This window comes from Triticum urartu, chromosome 7A (assembly GCF_056163025.1).
Source record: "Triticum urartu cultivar PI428250 chromosome 7A, HENAU_Tu73, whole genome shotgun sequence".
Classification (NCBI taxonomy): domain Eukaryota; kingdom Viridiplantae; phylum Streptophyta; class Magnoliopsida; order Poales; family Poaceae; genus Triticum; species Triticum urartu.
Window position 1 is genome coordinate 138,599,983 of NC_141879.1, and position 7,681 is coordinate 138,607,663.

The 7,681-nt window shown below is 43.4% G+C and overlaps 1 long non-coding RNA gene across 2 annotated transcripts; it reads right to left on the reverse strand.

Annotated features, from left to right (window-relative positions):
- Positions 1-2,106: 2,106 nt before the first annotated feature.
- Positions 2,107-6,678, reverse strand: LOC125524099 (uncharacterized). 2 transcript variants are annotated; one of them, XR_007290544.2, is made up of 6 exons: positions 6,232-6,678; positions 5,885-5,958; positions 5,072-5,177; positions 4,568-4,764; positions 4,391-4,492; positions 2,107-2,298 (listed from the first exon to the last, which is right to left on the reverse strand). It is a non-coding gene; the product is annotated as an uncharacterized LOC125524099 (long non-coding RNA). The 2 variants fall into 2 exon arrangements; XR_007290543.2 differs by having other exon boundaries at positions 4,391-4,764.
- Positions 6,679-7,681: the final 1,003 nt, after the last annotated feature.

Sequence of the window (7,681 nt, forward strand, 5' to 3'; positions counted from 1 at the left end):
AGGGGCACTAGATGCACTTACAAGCTTGAACCTCTTACGCAAAAATGAGAAGCAACACAACAAACGCATGAAAATAAAAACTGTAAGGAACCAGCAGGGTACCAACACTATGTAACTTTAAAAATTCATTTTTCATGTAGACAGGTAGTCAGATTTTTAATCCACCGTACTCTTTTCCCTTCTTCCAGGACGTGGGCATAAAAAACGATGGCTGGTCTAGACTTGCATTCAACACCAAATTGGGATTACCGAAAAAGGCTTTTGCCCCGCTTTATAAATAAAGCAAACCACCACAGCCAAATGGTAAAACATAAGTTCACCCACACACGCACACGCAGTCACACGACATAGAGTACATAGAGGTTCTACTGAGGGCACAACTCAACAAGCCCTGAAAAAGAAAAAACGACGGCGGGTCAACCGCAGTAGCATGCAAGGAGCTAATCCGGCTCGGGTGGTGGAGGAGGAAGCGGCGGCGCCAAGAGAAGAGCGATCAAGCGAAGGTCAGAGATGATGGTGGTGATGGCGTATCGATCCTGGTGACGGCTAAGCCACCGCCAGAGCTGCAAGTATCCACATAATTTGAACACATCATGAATAGCACGTCGGAGAGGAACCCGCTGAATGACAAGCTTATTACGCATAGTCCAGAGCGTCCACGTGAGCACCCCAATGAGAAGCCACCTAATGTGGCGGCCCGTCATGGGGGAGACCTGAACCTCGGTGAGGAGATTTGGGAAGTTGGTATTACACTAGCTGCCACCGACAGCCTCACAGAGGCAGCCCCAGAGGAACTGGGCGGACACGGACGAGAAGAAGATGTGATTCGAGGTTTCTTCCGTCCCACATAGGGGGCAGATACTATCACCCGGACCCTGGAGTTTCACCACCTCCACGCTAGAGGGAAGCCGACCACGGATCCATTTCCACATGAAAATTCTGATCTTGAGGGGCAATCTGATGGTCCAGATATACTCCAGGACGTCCGGGCTAGGAGAGGGCGCAATGGACTGGTACAGGGATTTCGTGGAGAAGTGGACGGAGGGCTCGAGGCGCCAGGACAGCCGGTCGTGGGGCTGCGCCAAGTCAGGCTCATGTAGAGCCACGGCATCAAGGAGCTCGTGCCAAGCGGCAGCCTCCAGGGGCCCAAACGGACGACGAAACACGAGATGCCCAAAGTCAATAAGGGCCTTCTAGACGAAATTCCTAAGTTCAACCGCAATGGAGAAGAGGTCTGGGAACCTGGCAGCGAAGGGGAGGTACCCAGCCCAGCGGTTGAACCAAAACATCATGGATGTCCCAGTTCCGATCGAGATGGAGATCCCAATGCGGAGGACCGGGAGAAGCTGAATGACGGACTGCTAGAACTGGGAGCCTCCTGTCCTAACGCCAAAGGCGAGGGGTTGTCCGTGCAGGTATTTGCGATGAACGATATGCAACCACAAGACACCATCATCATTTGCAATGTGCCAAAGCCATCTCATGAGGAGAGCCAGGTTCATGCACTTGGAGGACATGATTCCGAGACTACCTTGGTCCCTGGGCTTGCAGATGTCGGTCCAGCCACTACACCACAACACTACATTCTCGACAGCCAGGTTGGTCGGAAATACAGCTTCCACCAACAAACGGTCGGTTGGGAAAAACTATTGCCGACCGATCATGTTTGTTGGGGAAAGTCCAGACGGGAAAGCCCATTCCCGACCGACATGTCTTTCCCGACCGATTGCTTGACGGCTAAGGGTTATTTTTCCCGACCAACAGTCTGTTGGGCCTTCCATGGGCCTTTCCCGACCAACAGTCTCTTGGGGCATTCATTGGCCTTTCCCGACCGACCATCTGATGGGTAATTCTTTCCCGACCAACATTTTGTTGGGCTTGGTGTTAGCCTTTCCTGACCGACTGTTAGGCAGGGTTTGTTTTGCTGACCAACAACCAGACCATGTTTACTTTTGCCAACCAATATTTGATCATCTCTCAAAAAAAAACCAATATTTGATAAACATTTTGGTTGGGAAACCACAACCGTAGTTAACATATGGTACTAATTGTTGCGTACATATAGTTCATGTGTTCTAAAGCATAATCACCAAGACAACATACATCAGGTGCATCAAACATTTTTTATTCCATTAACTAATTTTCACATACATACACTTCAGCCTGTTCTAAGCACCAAAACACCATAGACCAGATTTACAGAAGGACAGCCAAAAAAAAATGAAAGTATGAGACATCCAGTTGACGTGGATCGCTGGCTTCATGGTTCATTATGAGTCCAATCCTTATGTTTGCGCACTACAGAAGTTAAAGAGGTCTCAATAATTAGAATGCTCAATTAATTTATGAAATTGAATGCAGGCAGAATTCACATGTGCACTATGCACACACAACAACACAAAATGAGGAATACATGTGCCTAATCTATAAAAATAGCATTTCAGGAAATGAAGACCGACAATCAACTTCCAGCAGTAGCCATGGATGTGCCATAGAAGCCCTCTGCCCACTTTTTGTCTATCCATTCGAAAGGAAATGCATCATTTACGTTGTACGATTGCCCATATTCCAACACTTGTTCCAAAAAAACATACAACTGAAAACTATATATATATAGTGTTACTATTCATCATCTAGGGTGCAGAATCAGTTATTCTTCAACCGAGGTAATCTTATGATTATTTCATAATTAAATTACGTTTGGAATTCACATAGTTACATTCCTATTGATTCACTACATAAAATTTGACATAAGAAAATAAAAATATAGGTCATAATACAAGAAAATTTGCAGTTTATGTGTATTTTGGACTATGTTTTTACGTTTGTAATTTTACATAACATAAAATATTTTTTACGACGATTATATATTTTCTTACGGTCACTTTTTGCGTCGGAAATAAGACAAAACTTACGGAACGTAAAATTACGGTGCATTGATGGCAAAATAAGGGGGTGAAGAATAACTATTCCTCACCCAGGGTGACGAATAGCGCGACCCTATATATATATGTGACTCTTACAGTAGATGTACAGATTTCTAGTAGTTCATAGTGGATTTATCTTTGACTTTAATACACCATGATAATTGAAATTGCTAGTACTGGATGATATACTCTGTTGAATTTGGCACAGAAGGGTACAAACTCTAGATTGCATAATCAAATCCATGAAAAAATCCATCAAAATCAGGCATTTATAGCAAGTAGGCTGGGACCAATATACTATGCACCAAATAGTATTGAGATGCAATCATACATGCCATCGATTCAGCCTGCACTACAGTAGTTGTAGAGATAGAGAACAATGCAGAAGAATAATTAGAGTGCTCCATGCTGCATATAGTTAGTGGCAGCACTAAAAGTCAACTTACAAAAGTAGGTTCTTGAGTTTGGTATTCAAAGCTATTTTGTTTCCTAGCTGGACTTAAGTACCCTCATGTATGATATATCCTTGCTGTTGCTTCCAGATAACAAAAAGCATGGAAACGGTTGCACGCCACTTGTGCAAAACAGAGAATAAAAACACAAAATACCTCATTTGCATTCAGTGTATAGAGAATAAAAGTAAGTTAATAATACGATGCCCCATTATAAATATAACAAAATGCAAAACTAAAATTCTACAAGGAGATCAAGTTCCATATCAGTATAACTCGGATTTGATGGGTAGGATACGGAGAGTAAATCAATCATAAAGAACTCAACTATGGGTGTGTGTGAGGGGGGAGGCATCGATCGGTGCCACGATGTTGAGAACCATCAATATAACTCAGATTTAAGTTTTGTGCGGCTAAATTATGGTGTAAGATGCTACTCTGTCGATCTAAAGGTGGAGAGAGAAAGAGAACCAAGTTCATTTGGCAAAAAAAGAGCATAACAAAAGGTCACCTCCTTTTCTCATGCTCTGGTGTTTCAGGATAATTAGTAATCACAGGAGGAGATAAAAAGTAGCTCAGGAATGACATCCAAAACTTAAACTGCACAACCCATGCTGACTACACCACATCACTGCGACAGCAACAGTCACCACATGATATCTTGGTAATTAGTAATCGTAGGAAGACTTTGAAATTCCAAATTTCAAGGTAATCTCTAGAGGAACTAAATCATCACATAAAACACACATGTGGAGGTCTAGCCCAGATAACAGAACTACAAGGTTTAGTAAATTAGGATGAATTTAAAAAGGAAAACCAAGGAGGAACTAAGCCATCACGTAAAGCACATGTGTTTTAGATGTTCTATTTTCAGAACAGAATATAACTTATATCACTGACTTCAGCTAGTTGTGTTTGTACTGCTGAATGTTCTACCTATATTTACTTTCCACCAAAAATAAAATTGTGTGGATGAATATACTACAGTTTTAACTCAGCAGGATGGCTTACTTTCGAGGGCTGATGTGTAGGGTCTACATGATCATGATGTTTTGTTACACTAGACCTCAAAACACGTCCTTCATTCATGCATACAGGTGCGTGGGAAGGTGCCTGCATAGATAGGTTAGTGCTGGAAGCTACATTTTCTTCTTGGCGGAGGAAATAAATGTGATGAAAGCCACATACCATTCTTTTCTTTTTTGGTATGTGGTTTGCTTCCGTATCTTGCTGCACAACAGTACTTTTTTCGCGTACCACTGCCCTCCGTCTCTCATTTTCTTGAAGGTTCCTACTTCTCATTAGTTCATACTCTGTTACTTTCAGTTGGTCCTCGATGACCCCACCATCTTAAACTTTTCCGATTGCGCTTGCCATTTTTCCTCCTGCAAAAGACACACTATATGAGTACATCGCTGAAAATACAACAGGAAACATTTAGCAGCTATGGAAATCAATGGAGAAATGTGTGCTGTAAGGTAAATGGCCCATAACTCAAAATCTGCACAACTCTACATTTATGCTATCTAGGACCCATATAAAATAAAGATCTGAAACTCAGTTGGTGTGCTTGAAACAAAATTGGATTACAATAACACATCAGAACATCCACAAAGATCCATATGAAACAATACACCTTCCACGCCGTAAATTGGATTGCAGTGAACTCATTAACAAGGCAGAAGTACAAACCTTGGTACTCAGAGCACCTAGAAACACCTCCATGGCGTCCATTGCTAACGCTACTTGGACGATCATACGAGTAAGATTAACCACTTCCACCATGAGCTAATTCGACCTGAGAGATAACTTTTCAAACAAGAGTCACGAGAAAGCAGTCTTTACTTTCAATAAAAAAGGCAACATAAATTTAAGGCATGAATAAATATGTTTTAATCCTTACAGTGCCACGTAAATGAATTGCAACCTACATCATAGTTTCCTTACTTTGTACAAATTACACAAACATGGTAAAGAACTTCGTTAGTTTGTGCTATTGTCAATTATCTTTACATAATTGCCAAACCCACAAGAAAAGCTATTGCGAAAATCATTACAAAAAACTGAATATTTACATTGTAAAAGAGATCCTTAACATCCCTCTCACGAATGGCCCAGGGAGGTTTAATAAAATAAAATTCATACTACCTATAGATGAATATTTGATGAAAAAGCGTGGTGCACTTTAAATTTTTTGGTGCAAAACATACTAGGTCGAATGGTGCAGAAAAACATTAGAAGCACAAAATGATATAGCAATATAAGAAAAATAAAATTGCCGGCGAAGTCATCATAAGAGAGGAGGAGCAAATTTCATACTCACAAATGTCTACTAGATTATATGTCTACCAGATTTTGTCGATTCAAGTACAGAATTGCTAGAAAACTATCTGCCATAACCTTACATCTATCTTTTCACTATAAGAATTAGTAATAAAATTTCGCAATTGTTCAATACACTCTAGAAAATGCACAAAATACCCTATTACAGGAACCATATCTTACGTTCTACTCAAGCTCGAGCTCCCAACCAAAGCGCTCCTTGCTGGATAGAAGTACTACCATCAGTTATGGCTGATCTGAATGGAAAAGGGAAAAGGAACAAATAAACAAACGATAGCACTGATGGGGGTAGTGGAGGATCTAGAACAACACTAAAGGGGGTGCCAGGCTTATACTCTCATATTTAAACACAGATAGTACACACAAATTAGCCTAACTACTATATAGTAAATATAATTTGCATTTTCAATGGGGGAGGGGGGGCATGGCGCCCATGGAACATCCATTGGATCTGCCCCTGGATGGGGGAGGGGGTAGAGAGGGAGACGGGGAGGGAAAAGAACACTCACCGCCTAGGGAGGGGAAACACTAGCAGTCAACGGCCAGATCCCCCTTGAACAGAACCGACGAGGGCAGATTGGAGGAGGCCCGTGGCGTGACGGCGGCGGTGGAGGCGCTTGGGTGATGAGAGAGTGCTAGTGTGCTCTCTCCCTAGTTACGCACCTCCCTCACTCACCCCCGGATCTGAGAAAGACAGCGGCGTCCACCATCGCGCCTTGGCCTCTCCGGGCCGGTGCAATCTATCTCTCCCTAGCGAACAAGGGGGAGAGCACACTAGCACTGGGGGGGATAGCAGTGGGGGTGGAGGAGGATGAAGGGGACATGGCAGCAACCTCACTGTCGCAGTGACGGCGTGCTGGCGAGTGGCGACGGCGCGTGGTTTGCTAGATCTAGCGGTCGGCGGCCGAGGGAGGGAGCGCCTGAGAGGATTTAGGTTTGGTGAGGTGGGGTGTGTGCGGTCGTGGCACAAGTAGGCCATATGGAAAAATATGAGGGAGGCCTGGCGCTAAGTTTTTGGCCCGCGCGCGCAGAGATGGGCCGGCCCAATTTGCAACTAGCAGTCGGTCGGCATTGATCATCGACCAACGGTCAGATGGGAAAAGAAGCTTCCCCGACCAACAATCGGACATCAAATATCCAACTATTCCCTACCGACAGTTGGTCATGATACGCAAGTATTACCGACCGACAGTTCGATAGAACCTTTCCCGTCCAACAGTCTGTTGGCGAAACTGACTTTTCCCAACACACAACTGTAGGGAAATCTAGTGCGTGGTGTAGTGAGCGGACCATATGGTACTTTTGCTTATCGCCCTCGCCGGCCCAGTAGAACCGAGCTTTGACTGAACTAATCTCATGGTGAAGTGTCTCGGGGAGGCTGTAGAAGCTCATAATAAATAGGAGGAGACTAGAGAGGGACGAGTTGATGAGGATCGTACGGGCCGCCTTAGACAGCCATCGGCCCTGCTGATGTCTACTACACAACCTTCTTCTTGTAGACGTTGTTGGGCCTGCAAGTGCAGAGGTTTATAGGACATTAGCAAATTTCCCTTAAGTGGATGACCTAAGGTTTATCATTCCGTGGGAGGTGTAGGATGAAGATGGTCTCTCTCAAACAACCCTGCAACCAAATAACAAAGAGTCTCTTGTGTCCCCAACACACCCAATACAATGGTAAATTGTATAGGTGCACTAGTTTGGCGAAGAGATGGTGATACAAGTGTAATATGTATAGTAGATAATGGCTTTTGTAATCTGCAAATAAAAAAACAGCAAGGTAACTAATGATAAAAGTGAGCATAAACGGTATTGCAATGCTAGGAATCAAAGCCTAGGGTTCATACTTTCACTAGTGCAAGTTCTCTCAACAATAATAACATAATTGGATCATATAACTATCCCTCAACATGCAACAAAGAGTCACTCCAAAGTCACTAATAGCGGAAAACAAACGAAGAG